The sequence below is a fragment of the Elaeis guineensis genome, chromosome 4 (assembly GCF_000442705.2).
Source record: "Elaeis guineensis isolate ETL-2024a chromosome 4, EG11, whole genome shotgun sequence".
NCBI classification, from domain to species: domain Eukaryota; kingdom Viridiplantae; phylum Streptophyta; class Magnoliopsida; order Arecales; family Arecaceae; genus Elaeis; species Elaeis guineensis.
The window spans coordinates 9360301-9377143 of record NC_025996.2 but is presented as its reverse complement, the minus strand read 5'-3'; the positions used below and the strand labels follow the sequence as shown (position 1 = coordinate 9377143).

Below are 16843 nucleotides of genomic sequence, written 5' to 3'. Positions count from 1 at the left end.
AGATAGAAGACATAAAATTGCAAACTTAAAAGTTATTTAATCAGGATACATTTTGGAGATGAAATAAGATGTGATTACAAAAAGGAACGGTTGGCTACATAAGCCACGCCCATTTTCTGTTGGGGGAACCTCATAGATTTGTGTAGGATATTAATTCTAGGTCCAATGAACATAAATCTCTGGTCACCTTAGCTTTCGGGTTAAAGGTCTAAAAGGTTCACCTTAACCTTACCCGATCTGAAATCACTTGACCTATTGTACCGTGCTAAAATATTTTCTTGGTCGAGCTCAAAAAGCCAAAGGGAAGCGAGAAAGAATAAAGGCATTCTTGCGGTCGATGGACCAAACCCTCGTTCAGTCCTTCTCTTCGTATCCTGGCATGGATGTGAGCTACTCCCAATCCCTTTCTTTTTGAATTAATTTCACTTCCCTTGTTTTCTTTCTCCATCATTGGATCCGTGATTTCTTTGTTTGTATGTTTCGCTCGCCATAGATTGTATTTTCTTTAACTATTTCTGGCTGCCAGGTTTGAAAAAGTCAACCTCCACACGATCTCATCAAGTCATATCACTCTACATCTAACCATATCACTTCAACGGTTGGCTGTGCGTCAGATAAGGACACGTCAAATTATGTCCCTCTGAGGGCAGCTAACTGTGCGCTGGATAAGATGAGTCCACCGCCAAAGTCTAAACAAGACATAATAAATGGTACGAACAGAAGGATCAGAATAATCTCCCATCACCTTTTCTCTCATGGCTCTCATCCTTTATTGAGGAAAAAAAAAGGATCCTTCGGGTATGCACAATCGTAGCCCATCACCCTCTTGCCCTTCTTCTCATCTGTTTCATCTTTCTGACTTGGCCATCAGAAGATTCTCACTTGAGCTAACTCCGATCGAAATTTATTTTATATGTCTTGCTGCACCAGCAGTTCTCAGACAACTCCAGCCACTCTGATCGGAGCTAGAAATGTATTGAGGCTCTTGTGGGACTGAAGAAAACATCCTTATCTGGGCGTTCTGCTTCTGGAGGTTTTTCTGAGTTTGCAAGTGGCCATGGTTTCAAGCCATAGATTTCAGAGTATTTTGCAGAAGGCTTCAGATCCGATTTGGTACCATGCAGCGAGAGAAGCATTTGTTGGTTTTTCACATGGACTTGCTCTGCTGAAGTAGGCTTTTGTTTGTTTTTATTTAACAGAAAAGGAAGTGGAAGAAAATGCAATGAAAATGAAACAATATATGCTGAGTAGGTTGAAGCATTCCAAGGTGCCGGAAGAATTTATACATGTCTAGAAATGAGCGAACTCAGCCATCCGGTCTCAGCTCCATGGAGATATAGGCGGCCATTTTCTCTGTTATGGGGGTATATAAGCAAGGAAAATGTTTTTGTGCCTGGAGATGCATGGGACCCCTGATATAGGTCAAGGAGGTTGCACATTGTTTGGGCTAGATGCTTGAGTGAAGCCCTTTTTGGGGAATACAACGGAGGAGAAAAAGAAGTCTGATGACAGTAAGAAGGGCTTGGAGAAGTGTACTAAGGAGAGGAAATCGAGGAGCTGTCAGTTGATTGCCACGGCTTATGCCTTGGGTCGCATACAACAAAGTGATGGTGCAATCATGGGTTTCCTAAGGGAGAAATACTTGTCCGGTACAGTGGCTAGGTTGCTCTTGGAAAGAACTGATTTTGATTGTGGGATGCTCTTAGGCTATTAATATTGAGTTCTTTTGTGTCATAATATAAATCGAAGCATCGCAGGATTATTAATTGGTATAAAAAGCTCTGTTATAGGGGCATCTGTTGGCCATAACACTAGCCTGAATTTATATTGTTTCAGATTGCATCAAATAGGCATGCTTAGTCCACATTAGTTCATTGATATCTTGAGTTTATTAAGGGTAATCTATGCAGGCTGTCTCATGTCCACTTGTTCACCAGCATTACATGTACTTGTGGTTGTGGCTGGTGCTTGAAGTATAATTTTGTGCTTACATGTAGGATGTGAGCCTTGTTTTTGTCAGTGATGAGTCAGTTGGATGAAGCCTTAGCATACATGATAACAATCTTGATGCGGCTTATCTTTGAACATAAAAAATGTAAGACAAAACCATGAGGCATGCTTCTGTATGTTTTATTTTATATTTTCCATGTGGAGGTAAATTGGTTTACAAGTTTCAGAAGTGTAATGTAGATGGAATTTGCAACCGATGATCAATAACATGTGAGGACGATTCATGTAGTCGTTGTTTTTGACATCTGGTCTGAGCAAGTTCTTGCATTAGTTTCAGTTGTTTTCTTGTTATTTAAGCTACAACCCATGCTCTACGGATTGGTATCGTTCTTTTGGTTTATATATGCTTATGTTCGTACCATCAAATCTTTGTTTTTGGTCGGTCCTTCAAGAAATAAGTTTGGGAGGAAATTAACCTGGACTGGTTAAGCCAATATTTTCTTGTGGGAATCCGGATAGGATCGACTGATTTCTCGGTCGTAATCACCAATGGCAATTGAGTCGATCATACTCTTGGTTGGGTGGATGTGGTGACTAGTAATGATCGTCGTAGAAAAGAGTATTTGAACGGCGAACATTATCTGACCATTATATTATTGAAGTGGCTGTCATATAGTAGGAATAATAGTGTAACACACCGGCCCAAATTGGGCTCAGAATCAATCTAAAGCCCAAATAAAAAAAAAAAATGAAGAAGCCTCCCGCAGGGAGCCTTCTTCTCCCGACCGACTCCTAATCGGAGTCGGAAACCTCATCGAAGAGGAGTCAAACTCCTCTCCTCTGGTTCTATTTAAAGGAGAGACCCTTCTCCCTTCTTCCTACCAAAGAATCCCGGGGCAAACGGCGGCAATCGTCGGAAATTTTTCACGGAGATCTGTCACTGTGCCGTCCAATTTCTCGTCGGAAAAGCTTCGCCGACGATGGAGGTAAGCCTCCTCCCCTTCCTCTCTCCTTCCCCTTTCTTCCCGTGCCGATGTGCACGCTCGCCGGCGATCGGAGTCGTCGGATTTTGTTGCGGAAGAACCTTCCTTTTTGCCATTTTTCCATCGTCGGTGGTCACCGCCGACCACCGGTTTGATCTCCTCTTGCCGTCGGATCACCTCTCCTTGGGCCGTCGACCATCTCCGCGCCGGCTGCGCCGCCGGTCGGCCAACCAATGAGGGGATCAAAGATCCCCTATTTCGGTCAAAAACAAGCCGCGGGAAGAAAAGAAAAGAAGAAGGAAGAAGAAGAAGGAAAGAAAAGAAAAGAAAAAGGAAAAAAAAAAGAAAAGAAAAAAAAAAGAAAAAGAAAAAAAAAAGAAAAAAAGAGAAAGAAAAAAAATAAAAATAAAATAAAATAAAAAGAAGAAGAAGAGAGAAAATTTTTTTCTCTCTCCTCTCTCTACCTTCTCTTTCCAGTTTCTCTCTCTAGATTCTCTCTCTATTTTCTCTCTCTAGATCTTTCTCTCTTTTTGTGGATTTTATCTCTCTAGAATTTTTCTACTCTCTCTCTGATTGCATCACAGACCCTAAGATAAATTTGAAATAAAAATATGATGATTTGAGATTGCTCCGAAATTCATGCGGTAGATCTGATCCCAATCCGATCCTATTCGAAATTGTAACACTTGATTCATATTGAGCCATCCTGATAAGACCTCTGATGATCTCGATCATGATTGCCTCATCTGAAGGATACGAAGATTCTCTCTCCACTTCTCTCTCTACTTTCTCTCTAAAATTTTCTCTCTCTTTATGGATTTTCTCTCTCTAGAAGTCTTATGGATCAGTGGAGGATCCAGATACTTAGACAAATCTTAATTTTGGTTAATCCTGAGAGGTCCTCGATTTGTGTTATTAGGATCGATTATTGGTAATTTTTTTCATATATGATTTTTATATTTGATCAAGGTTATGAAGAGATGATTGTCTGCATATGATATCGAGTGAATTATTTTGTTAAAGAAATTTATAAATCAAAGAAGAACATTGATTTTCGTGCTTGGATCAGTCACCGATAAAGGTAAGAATCTCTGTACATGATCATCATTATATATGTTATTTTACCGTTGGTTTTATCTCATTGATTTTGCATCGTTGGATTTGAGATCGATAAATTTGTTATATCTGAGACACTGTTATCTATTTATGTGATTTTGAGTATGAGTATGTTATATCAATACATATGTATCAGTGATTGATGGCATGATTATATGGGTATGACATATTTATTACACTGTAAAATTTGAATTGATTAATGAAGTCAATATTATAATTTCATGAAGATGAAAAGAAAGAGAAATTTGGTTTGGACTGGCTTTGTCATGTGGAATAGCTTGCCAGGAGCTTATGCCTGGGACAGCCCCCACAGGCTTATGTGTGGAAGAATATGATCCGAGAAAGATCATGAAGAATCTGATCCGAGAAAGATCATGAATAGTTTGATCCGAGAAAGATCATGGCCACTTTGATCCGAGAAAGATCATGAATATTTCGATCCGAGGAAGATCACAGAAATCGATCCGAATAAAAGATCGTCACATGATCCTGGTAGTCTAAAGCCAAAGCCAAAGCCAAAGCTAAAGCTAAAGCCAAAAAGAAAAGGATTAAAGACGATGTGATAATAGAAGAAAATAAAAAGATAAGACATGAAACAATCGTTAAATAAAATTGTTTCTCTTATTAACATATGATGATGCATCTCTTTTGATGAAACAGATAATGTATAAATATTTGCAGTATTTTGGACAGGAAACATCGATTTTTATGTGTTATTGCTTATCTTTATTTTCAGATTATATTATTATATTAGTGTGATATGAAAATTCTTATTGGACTGTAAAGCTCACACCCCTTTATCTTTCTTTTCTTCTCAGAGTTACAGGACGTTTATGATTGGCTATGGCTTAGATTTACGGGTGAGCAGATGGATAGATAGAGTGTTATAGTACCTGATCAGAGAATTGAAGAAATTTAATTTGTAATTATACAAAGTTTTACGAATTATTATTGAAATTAATTGTTATTGATGTTAAGAGTGTAATGATTTATTTTGGCCTTGCATATTCTTTAGGACTTGCTCTAAGGAGTGTGCGGCCATCACGTATCCGATCCGGGTGTTGGGTTCGGAGCGTGATAAATAGTGACTATTTGCATGATACTTTGCTAATTTTTTTTAAAAAAAATTCAAATTTTTTAACAATCTAATATATATATATATATATATATATATATATATATATTAAAATGAAATCTTTTGCATTGGCAGAGCTTTTGTTTGAGATATGGGTTCTGAAAAAAAGGGTGGGAGATGTATGGAAAAAAATTTGTTCAATGCATTTCGAATTCAAAGCGGCGGAGGAGAAGAGAGGGGAGGAGGAGGGGGGAAGGTCAAGACGTTTGACAGCGACGGACTTACCGTCGGGAAGGAGGCCGCAGAAGATCTCGGCGGAAGTGCCACGATCGAGGGAGCGAGAGGGGTTGAAGGAGGTAGCGGTGGAGCAGAGGTCGTGGAAGGAGAAGCCGCGAAAGGAGGAAGCGGCAGGGGAATCAAGGGGGAGGGTATGGTCATGGGCACGGTCATAGTGGAGCGAATGGTAAAGATAAAAGAAGAGGAGAAGGAAGAGGGTAAGTAGTGCAACTAACATAGACCTTGACTCCCAATTCATTTTCGAGTGCTTTTATCCTCTCCGACTCTAGTCTCCAGCCAGATAACTACGTGGCCTTCCGCCATTTAAGACATCTTCTCTCTATATCCGCCCCATCTCTGATGAAAGTGTGAGCGAGCGAGAGCGACAAACACTTCTCCGCCCTTGCATCCACTGTGAACGGTACAATCCCCATTATCAAATTCTAGCCGTCCTCTGATCTCCAGAGATTCTCCCGCCGTTAGTCCCACCAAAATTTTACCTCACCTTACCCATCTCTCTATTTTTGCTCTTGACCACCCATCTGGTAAAACCCCTTCTTTTCTTTTCCATCTTTTTCTTTCACTCTTTTTTATCTTTCTTTCTTTTCTTTTTTTTATCATCATTATTGTTGCGGCCAATCGCCTCGTCGCCCGATCGCTGGGAAGCATGCACCTGCAAAAGAAAATCCGTACTGACCGGAGGCGGCTCCGGTGGGGACCCTCCGACGGTCAAGTCAGAGAGATGACTGGGCAACAGTGAAATGTAGACAAAGAGCTCTGAGAGAGAGAGAGAGAGGGGCGAGCCTGTGATTTTGGAGTCGAGAAGTGGGGGGAGCGGATCGATCCCCTTGCACTGTTGCCTTCCCCGATTTATATAGTGGAGCACGGTATGGCGCCGTCATTAATGGCGCGGACAAGTGAGGAACTGTCAACTCACTGTAGACTGTCAGAGTTGCCGTGAAAACATCATGTCGCCGTGTGGCCGTCTAATCACCAGGGTTGACCACGCTCTCGGCGGGACAATGCCCCTAGGTAACCACGCCGCATGTCCGTGTCAGAGCTGACAAGGTCTGGCGGCTGTACGGCGATCGGAGGAGTTGGCCGACCCTTGGTCGGTGGCCAGCAGAGTGGCGTCGGGTTCCTCCGTCGGTCGGCGAGCTCTCCGTGAGTCGGCCATCGGACCTCCGGGTTCGGTCGGTCGGGGAAAGGTGCGCCCGACGTGCCCTCAGTCGGCGATGGACCGTTGAACGGCCGGTAGTGGCGTCCTTTAGTCGGGCGCTCCCGGCCGTCGGTCGGTCGGTCCCTCCGGTTGGTCGGTCGTTCCGACCGTCAATCGGTCGGTACTTCCGCCGGTCAGTCGGGCAATCGGTCGGTCGGTATCCCCCAACAGTTGCCCCCCTCCACTCCTAAGTCGGACGGTGAGCTGGCGACTAGGAGTGGATTTGTCGTACGCGAGGATCCGACCGTACCGCCGGTTGATGTGGCGTCAGGCGCCTCACAAATGTCGAGAGGCTTGTTGGCGTCCGTCGTCTAGTCGGCGTCAGACGTCTCGTCCTATCAGCGTCAGGTGTCATGTCGGCGCCGGACGCTCCGCCGTGTCGGATGTCCCGCTGGTGTCAGCGATAAAACCGGCGCCAGGTGTCATGTCGCATCGAAAAGTGGAACCGTCGTGTCCCATCGGGAAGGGGAACCGTCATTCCCGCCGTCCCTTCGGGAACACCAAACGTCGCGTCCCGTCGGGAACACCAAACGTCGCGTCCCGTCGGGAACACCAAACGTCGCGTCCCGTCGCGCCACATGGCGTGTGGCCATTGGTTCGCGTTCGGTGGAGCGGATTGAGGTGACGTGGCACAATCTGACGGGGGGTGCGTCGAACCGTCGGACCGTCGAACGGCCCTGATGATGCCATGCGGCGAAATCCGGAGAGCCTTCGTTGGCCGTGCCTTCATCTCGACCGTTGGGGGGCACTATATATACAAAGTTACCCCCACATGATTTTTTACCCTTCTCATTTTTACAGTCGAGACTCTGCCCGCCTGAGCCTCCGTTCCAGGTACTTCTCCGCTCTGTCGCCCATTTGCGATTCTTTTCTTCCAAGGGCTAGAGTAGCTTTCCCCCTCTTTCTTTCCTTTCTTCCTCGCCATTTCCTTGAACTCATGGCTAGGACGTCCCCACGAGGTAGTCGGTCGGAAGAACCGACCGAAGACACTCGATCATCCCCGGAGGTGGAGGCTTCTTCACTTTCGGGGCCGAACGTCGATCGGCTCCGGGAGCAGTACCGCATCCCGGAGCAGTTTCGGCTGTTCGCCCCTGGCGTCGATGGTCGGGTTAATAGCCCGCCCGAGGGTCAGGTGGCGTTCTATCTGGAGGATCTCCGGGCCGGCCTTCGATTCCCGGTTCTGGAGTTCGTCCGGAACGTTCTGGACTATTACGGGCTATGCCCGGCACAACTTGCGCCGAACTCGGTTCGGCTGATAGTCAGTTTTGCCCTCTTGTGTCGGCTTTTGCCGACCGAACCTCGGATCTCTCTTTTCCGAGTTTTCTTTGTTCTTCGTCCCCACCCTAAAGCCCGAGGGTGGTGGTACTTCATCCCTCGGAAAGGGCTCTCCTTCATTACTGGTCTTCCGACATCCATTCACGGATGGAAGAACCAGTTCTTCTTCGCGTCGTCCTCTGCTCCTTGGGGGTTTCCCGTCCGTTGGGGGAATCCCCGAACCGATCCCAATGAGAACAGTCGGGTGGAGGCCGATGATCGGAAGGACTTCCATCGGCTAAAAGATATCTCGGTGTCGAAGCAGAGCGAGCTCGTCACCGAGCAGGCCTTGTACGACGCCGGCCTTAGCCCGGTCCCTCGTTTAGGTCGGTTGGCACTCTCCCGACATCTTCATTTTATTTTCCATCCTTTTCTTTTGCTCTGACCATTCGTCATCTTTTTCAGATATGCCGCCGAGGACGCGACTGTCGGCTGCCGACATTCGTCAGCATGCCGTGAGGAAGAGGCCGGCGGCAGGCGCCGGGCCGTCGCAGCCTCCCAAGAGGCCCCGTGTGGTTCCGCCGAGCGAACCAGCCGGGTCGGAGGCGGAGCCGGTGATCGCACTGTCAGCACCGATAGTGCTTGCAGACGTCCCGTCCGAGGGACCGTCAGTCGGGGGAGCCGCTTCGCCAGACCGACGAGCAGCTGATTCTGCAGGGGGCACGCCGACCGCCCAGCAGCCTCCGGAGGTTCGGGAGGAGGTCCGCGAACCCGAGCGGCCGACGCATGCCACCGCCGCACCGTCGGCCGAGACTCGGTCGGGTTCGAGCTTGCCGTCGATCTCCGACGTCAGGGCCTGGACGGCTAGCCGAGGTAAGGCCCCAATGGCGTCGGGTGACGAAGGTCGGTCGGCGGGCGGGTCGGCCGACTTTCTGCTTCCCGAAGGTGCGTCGGGCCTGGCTAACCACGACTTGGCCAGGAGACTATGCCAAGCACTCCTTCTTCCCGCCGACATCGAAGCGATGAAGAACCAGCGTGTCTCCGACATGCTGTCGTCCTTCTATCCGATGATGATCCGGGTAAACTCTCCTTCCCTCTGTTTTTAATCGTAGCCTCGCAAGTTCGGCTTACTAACAGTCGGTTCTTTTTTTTGTGCAGCTGGTCTTCAACATATCCGAGCTGGAGGCCGGATATCGGAAGTTTGGGGACATGCGCGCGGCCTGGAGAGATAAGGTCGCGGGCCTCGAAGCCGAGAAGGTCATCCTTGTCGACCAATTGCAGCAGTCGGTCGACCGAGAGAACCGACTCGAGGGAGAGGCCTCCCGACTTTCGGAGGAGGTCTCCGGACTCAAGGAGACCAAGGCGTCGTTGGAGTCGGAGCTTAAGTCGGCCAAGGATGACGCGGCAAAGAAGTCCCGAACCATCCGTCGGCTCCGACACGAGCGGGACAGTGTCGGCAAAGAGCTGGAGGCCGAGCGCGAGCAACTCCGAGCAAGTCTCGGGAACCTTGCCAAGGCTGAAGAAGGCCATGCCGCCGCACAGGCCGACGCAGACGTCGCCAAAGCCGAGGCGGAGTCGGCAAAGGAGGCTTTGGGTCGGGCGATTGAAGTCTTCCGGGACTCGGAGGAGTACCGCGAAGAGCTTCTGGAGAGCGGCTACCTCTCATACCAAGTCGGATACGAGGATGCTCGGGAAGCCGTTCGGAGCTTGTACCTCGAACTCGATCTCAGCAGTGTGGTTCTGCCAGAGTCGGAGGCCCCAGCTACGGAGGAGACGGTTGGACCAGCGTCGGAAGGTCTCTCCACCAGGGCAGAAGCCGAAGACGTCGCAGAGTCGGTCGCCGAAGATCAGTTGGCCCCGACGGCTGAAGTCGGAGCAGATCCGCCGACCAACTCGCATCGTCGTCCAGTGGAGGACGTCGATTCCGACGATTAGTCGGTTTTGTTTTGTCTTATATTTTGCTTTGACTTGTAATTGGGCTTCGGCCTTTTCCTTGTAGACTTTCTTTTGTCTATGGACAAAATTTCTTTAAGTCTTGAATGAAATCTCCTTTCACCTTCTCCCCTTGTTTGTAATGCCAAACATGTCTGCAATGTCGAACGTGAGTCGCTAACTTAGTTAAGTCACTAACTCACGTAAGTCGGTAGGACTTCAGCAACTTGTGCAGCCCCGAAAGCAGAGTGCGTTCCGATTTTAGGTCGGCTTCCAATAGTCGAGGTCGTTAGTCGGGCACGTCTGTTGAGTCGGGAACCGACCGAACCTGGTAAAGGTTCGGTAGTCGGGCTTTCATAGATGCATTTGTCCAATGTCATCCGACGCAGTGTCTGGGAAATGATGGTAAGTCGGGTCCCCATGCTCTTGCGTCGGGTTCTGTGTCTTCCGACATACGGTAGTAAGCCGAATGTCGTTCAGCCGGCCGTTGGTCGGTCGGCAAGTCGTGGATGCGACTAGGGTCGCGCTGTGCGATAGACGGTGGTAAGCCGAATATCCCTCGACCGACCGTAGCCTGGTCGGAAGTCGCGACAATCGTCGCGTGGGCTTTTAGCCTTTCTTTGTTCGGGGCCCGATCGGCCTGTCGGTCGATGGATCTGTCCGACAATTCGACCGTAGAAGGAGTGTGAACTCCCGTAGCAACAGATGCATCGGCCTTCGTCAGGGGCGGATGTGTTGCTGAAAGTCGAAGGAGTGCAACTCCCGTTCATAAGAGTCCGCCGGCCCTTGTGAGGGTCTGACGCGTCGTTGAAGGAGTGTTAACTCCCGTCATTGTAGATGCGTCGGTGCTCGCAAGAGTCCAATGCGCTGCCGACGATGAGGTCGTCGGTTTTAGGTGGATGCTAGGCCCACGTTGATATGTAGGGGCTGAGCACCGATCATTAGTTGAAGAGTTAAAACTCCGAACTTTCAAACTGAACTTGTATTCCGACTTTTGAATTACAAAATTCACTGGTAATACAGCTTCAAGTTGTCGGCGTTCCAAGTCCGGGGAATGGGCTTCCCCTCAAGGGTCTCCAGCCGATAGGCTCTCGGCCCGAAGGTGTCTGCGACCTTGTAGGGTCCTTCCCAGTTGGGGGCCAGCTTCCCTTGGTCCAAGGGCTTCGACACTTCTGCCTTCCTCAAGACCAGGTCGCCAGGCCTGAAGAGCTTTGGTTTGACCTTGGCGTTGTAGTACCGGGCGACCCTCTGTCGGTATGAAGCCATTCGGATTTGAGCCTCATCCCGTAGTTCGGGGAGGAGGTCTAGGTCGGCCCTCCGACTCTCGGAGTTGTCTGGCTCTTGGTACCGCTCGACCCTTGAGGATGGTAGGCCAACCTCGAGCGGGATCATCGCTTCTGTCCCGTAGGCCAAGCTGAACGGCGACTCCCCGGTCGGGATGCGGGGGGTCGTTCGGTAAGCCCACAGAACGGAGCCCAGCTCGTCGACCTAGAGACCTTTGGCTTCATTCAGTCGGGTCTTGAGTTCGTGAAGCAAGATTCGGTTGGTCACCTCAACCTCACCGTTGGACTGTGGGTGCCCGACTGAAGTCAGTCGGTGCCGGATGTGGAACCTGGCGCAGAAGTCTTTGAAGTCTTGATTGTCGAATTGCCGTCCGTTATCGGTGATAATGGTGTGCGGCAATCCGAACCTGAAGATGATGGACTTTTGGATGAAGTCCTCCATCTTCCGCTCGGTGATCTGCGCCAAGGGCTCGGCCTCGACCCACTTCGTGAAGTAGTCGATAGCGACAACGATGAACTTCCTCTGGCCCGACGCTGGTGGAAATGGGCCGAGAATGTCGACTCTCCACTGGGCGAAGGGCCACGGAGCGATAATGGGAGCGATTTGGCTGGCCGGTTGGTGCTGAATATTGGCATACTTTTGGCATGGCTCGCACCTCCGGACCAACTCTGCCGCATCCTTCTTCATGGTCGGCCAATAGTAGCCTTGTCGCAGGACCTTGAAGGCTAGGGACTTGCCCCCCAAGTGGTTCCCGCAGATTCCCTCGTGAACCTCTCGGAGAGCATAGTCGGCGTCGGTCGGCCCCAAGCACCTGAGCAAAGGGAGGAAAAACGACCTTTTGTAGAGTCGGCCGTCCATGATCACATATTGCGACGCCGACCATCGGAGTCGCTTGGCCTCCGCGGGATCTTCAGGACTGATCCCGTCGGTCAGGTACCGGATGATCGGGTCCATCCAGCTTGGTTCGGACGTTAGCTGCTGCACTCCTTCGACCCGATCGATGCTCGACTGCTGGAGGTTTTCGACGAACGTCCGACCCAAAGAGCCGTAGGCCGACGTTGCTAATCTGGAGAGTGCGTCGGCACGAGCGTTCTCCGACCTGGGGATGTGGGAGATCTCGAAATACTCGAGGCGTGCCATGACGTCCTTCACTTTCTGAAGGTACTTGATCATGGTCGGATCTCGCACCTCGAATTCTCCCTTGACCTGCCCCACGATCAGCTGAGAGTCGGAGAATGCCCGGAGGCTGTCGATGCCCAGCTCCTTCGCCATCCTCAAGCCAGCGAGGAGTGCCTCGTATTCTGCTTGATTATTGGAGGCCTTGAAGTCGAATCGGAGGGCGTATTCGGTGACCACCCCCTCCGAATTCGTGAGCAGGAGCCCGGCCCTGCTTCCCTGAGCGTTCGAGGCTCCGTCGATGTGGAGTACCCAGGTGGAGATCGGGTCCGGCTCAGAGACCGTATCTCATCCCGGGTCTTCAGCTCCCGACCCTTGGTCGGTCGTCGGGCATTCGACGATGAAGTCGGCCAAGACCTGGGCTTTCAGGGCAGGTCTCGGTCGGTACTGGATGTCGAACTCGCTAAGCTTCATCGCCCACTTTGCGAGTCGTCCCGATGTGTCGGGTCGGCGCAAAATTGCCCTCAGGGGCTGGTTGGAGAGCACCACTATGGCATGGGCCTGGAAGTATGGTCGCAGTCGTTGCGCGGAGACGGTCAAGGCGAAAATCATCTTCTCCGTCTCCGAATATCTGGCTTCGGCACCGTGGAGCACTTTGCTGGTGTCGTAGATGGGCTGGTGAGTTCGACACTCGTTTTCCCGAACAAGCACCGAACTGATCGCCTCGGAAGATGAGGCCAAGTAGAGATACAAGGTCTCCCCGACCTGCGGCTTTACGAGCAGCGGTGGGGAAGCCAAGTACCTTTTCAGGTCTTCGAAGGCCTGTTCGCACTCATCCGACCAAGAGAAACCGTTCGCTTGACGTAAAGTCTTGAAGAACGGGAGGCACCTTTCGACTGATCGGGAAATGAATCGGCTAAGAGCGATGATTCTTCCGTTCAGCCGCTGAACCTCCTTCTTGGTGTGCGGATGACGCATGTCGAGGATTGCCTTTATTTTCTCAGGGTTGGCCTCGATCCCTCTCTAAGAAACGAGGAATCCGAGGAACTTCCCTGAGGTCACCCCGAAAGCATATTTGGTCGGGTTGAGCTTCATTCGGTGTCGTCGAAGGGTGCGAAAGGTCTCCTCGAGATCATGAACATGGTCCGGGATCTGCGTGCTTTTCACCAGCATGTCGTCCACGTACACTTCCATGTTGCGTCCGATTTGGTCTTTGAATACCTTATTGACGAGTCGTTGGTAGGTGGCGCCGGCGTTCTTCAGTCCGAAGGGCATCACTCGATAACAGTAGAGACCCTTTGGAGTCACGAACGCGGTGTGCTCCTCGTCTTCAGGCGCCATCCGAATTTGGTTGTACCCGGCGAAGGCGTCCATGAAGCTGAGCAGTCGAAATCCGAACGTCGCATCCACCAGCTGGTCGATCTTCGGAAGTGGAAAGCTGTCTTTTGGGCAGGCTCTGTTGAGGTCGGTATAGTCAATGCAGATCCTCCACTTCCCGTTGGCTTTCTTGACCATGACAACATTGGCGAGCCAATCAGGATACGTGGATTCTCGGATGAAGCCTGCTTCGAGTAGCTTGTCCACTTCCTCGTCGATGGCCCTTTGCCTCTCTGGGGCGAAGGACCTTTTCTTCTGTCTCACTGGCTCCATCGTCGGGTCGATGTTGAGTCGGTGAGTTATTGTTTCTGGAGGGATGCCCGACATATCTGCTGTCGACCAAGCAAATATGTCGGCATTGGTCGCCAGCAGCTTCGCCAGTCGGCGTCGTTCGGCGTCGGGCAATTGAGACCCGACCCAAACTTTCTTGTCGGGATTTTCTCCCATCGGGATCGCCTCGAGCTGCTCGACGGGTGAACCCCATTCTTCCTCCTCCCTTTGGTCCATCTTGTCGATTGTCAGGGGATCCTTCATCTCGTCGCTTTGAGCGGAGATTTGGAAGCATCGTCGGGCGAGCTGTTGATCTCCGCGCATCTTTCCGACTCCATTTTTGGTCGGGAATCGAACAAGGAGATGGTACGTCGAGACGATCGCCTTGAGGGCGTTCAGTCCGGGTCGTCCAAGTATGGCGTTGTAGGCCGAAGGAATTTGGACGACCGCGAAAGTGAGGGAGACCGTGCTTTGTCGTGGTTCGGTGCCGACCGTTACGGACAGGGTGATTTCTCCCTCTGTCGTGACGGTGTCTCCGGCAAAGCCGATCAGGGGCACAGGGACCCTACTAAGTCGGTCAGTTGACAGTCGCATTTGGGAGAAGGTCGAGTAAAACAAAATATTTGTCGAACTTCCATTATCAACAAAAATTCATTTTACATCATAATTGGCTATTGTCGCTGACACAACAACAGCGTCGTCGTGGGGAGTCTGGATGCCCCGAACGTCGTCTTCTGTGAAGGTGATTACGTCGTCCGGGCGTGGCCTTTTCATCGGCTCTCCTCCTGCAGACGTCCCCAGGCCCAGCCGCTTGGAGATCATGTTGATGATCCCGACGGTCGGCTGGTTAGTCGGTGCCTCTTCAGTCGGCTGGGGGCGTCGATCGGCAATCGGTTGGGTCGGCGGACCCTTCCGGAATTTGTCGAGGTACCCCCGGCGGATGAGATTTTCGATCTCATCCTTCAACTGGATGCACCGCTCGGTGTCGTGGCCGTGGCTCCGATGGAACCGACAGTACTTCCGACGGTCGAGGCCCTTTGCCTTCAGAGGCGGAGGCCGTCGCAGGTATTCCTCTCCCTCGATCTCATCAGGATCTGCGCACGGGGAGCGGAGAGAGGAGTGTAGGAGTCATACCTGGGACGTACCGGCCTCGGAGTCTACTGCCGAGGTGGCTTTTGGATCTGTCGGGGTGAAGAGAGCCGACCGTCGGTCGGGGGCCTGCTTGGTTCGGCGGGCTCCCGACCTTTCCTCCGCTTCTCTTTCGGGCCTCTGGGCTGGCTAAGCGTCGGTCGGATGCTCCTTCGTCCGCGCGCATATACTTGTATGCGCGTTCCAGTAGCTCGGCATAAGTCCGGGGGAGGGTCTTGTCCAGAGAATAAGTGAATCGGGATGCCTTCAAGCCCCGCTTCATGGCTGAGACAGCCATGTCTTCGTTGAGGTCCCGGACCTCAAGCGTGGCCACGTTGAATCGCGCCACGAAGTGTCGGAGCGTTTCATTCTCCCCTGCTTGAGGGAGAAAAGGCTGTCCGACGTTCGCGGCGGCTTTCGGCTAGTACTGAAATGGGCCACGAACGAATGCTCGAGCTGCCCGAAGGAATGGATACTTTCCGATCGGAGACCGGAGTACCAGGCCCTGGCAGCCTTGCGGAGTGTGCGGGGAAGCCGATGCAAAAAAGAGCGTCGGTTGCCCCTTGAATCATCATGAGAGCTTTATAGCTCTCGAGGTGGTCGACTGGGTCGGTGGAGCCGTCGTAAGGCTCCACGTGCGGCATCTTGAACCGACTGAGAATCGGCTCGTCGAGGATCAGTCGGGAGAGAGGTTGGGCGGTTGAAAGTCGACGTCGTTGGAAGACTTCTGGCCGTCCGTCTGCAGTTGGGCGAGTCGGCGGTCGATTTCCTCGAACCGTCGCTCGTAGTCGTCCGCTCGTCGATGCTGGGGAGACCCCAGGAGTGGAGTCTCCGGAGGATTCTGAGAGGGAGGCCGACGGTGTGCGCGGCCGCTTCTCCTTCCTTGCCCGTTCCAACGGGGAGGGAGAGGGCCGCTGGGAACCGTCGGTCGTCGCACCATGGTCGTCCCTCCTCTTCTCCATGGGAGCATTGTTGGGGGCGTTCGCATGGAGGCGACAGGGACCGACGCGGCGTCGGTGGCTGCTCCTGGAAGGCATAGGGTCGGGTCGCCGGTTGCTGCTGGAGGCTCTTGACTGCGTCGGTCAGTACGGTCATTTGCCGTACGATGGCCGCAATCTGGGCCTCCGTGGTCACTGCAGGGCGCGGAGAGCTAGGCTCCGCCGCCGGCGGGGGCGGGAGGCCTCTTCCCGGCGGGAAGAGCGTCTGGCCGACCCAGTGATCTCGATCGTTGAGCCTTATCTTTGTCATGCTGTCCCTATCTGGCGCGCCAATCTGTTGCGGCCAATCGCTCGTCGCCCGATCGTCGGAAGCGTGCACCTGCAAAAGGAAGTCCGCACTGACCGGAGGCGGCTCCGGCGGGGACCCTCCGACGGTCAAGTCAGAGAGGTGACTGGGCAACAGTGAAATGTAGACAGAGAGCTCTGAGAGAGAGAGAGAGAGGAGCGAGCCTTTTGGAGAGGACGGAGCGGATCGATCCCTTGCACTGTTGCCTTCCCCGGTTTATATAGTGGAGCACGGTATGGCGCCGTCATTAATGGCGCGGACAAGTGAGGAACTGTCAACTCACTGTGGACTGTCAGATCGCCGTGAAAACGTCATGTCGCCGTGGCTGTCAATCACCAGGTTGACCATGCTCTCGCGGGACAATGCCCCTAGGTAACCGTGCCGCATGTCCTGTCAGAGCTGACAAGGTCTGGCGGCTGTACGGCGATCGAGGAGTCGGCCGACCCTGGTCGGTGGCCAGCAGAGTGGCGTCGGGTTCCTCCGTCGGTCGGCGAGTTTCTCCGTGAGTCCCATCGGACCTCCGGGTCAGTCGGTCGGGGGAAGTCGCCCGACATATCCCTCAGTCGGCGATGGACCGTT

The 16843-nt window shown here is 51.8% G+C and overlaps 1 pseudogene; it reads left to right on the top strand.

Annotated features, from left to right (window-relative positions):
- Nucleotides 1-921: 921 nt before the first annotated feature.
- LOC140856867 (monooxygenase 2-like) lies at nucleotides 922-2206 on the top strand (annotated as a pseudogene).
- The last annotated feature ends 14637 nt before the right edge of the window (nucleotides 2207-16843 follow it).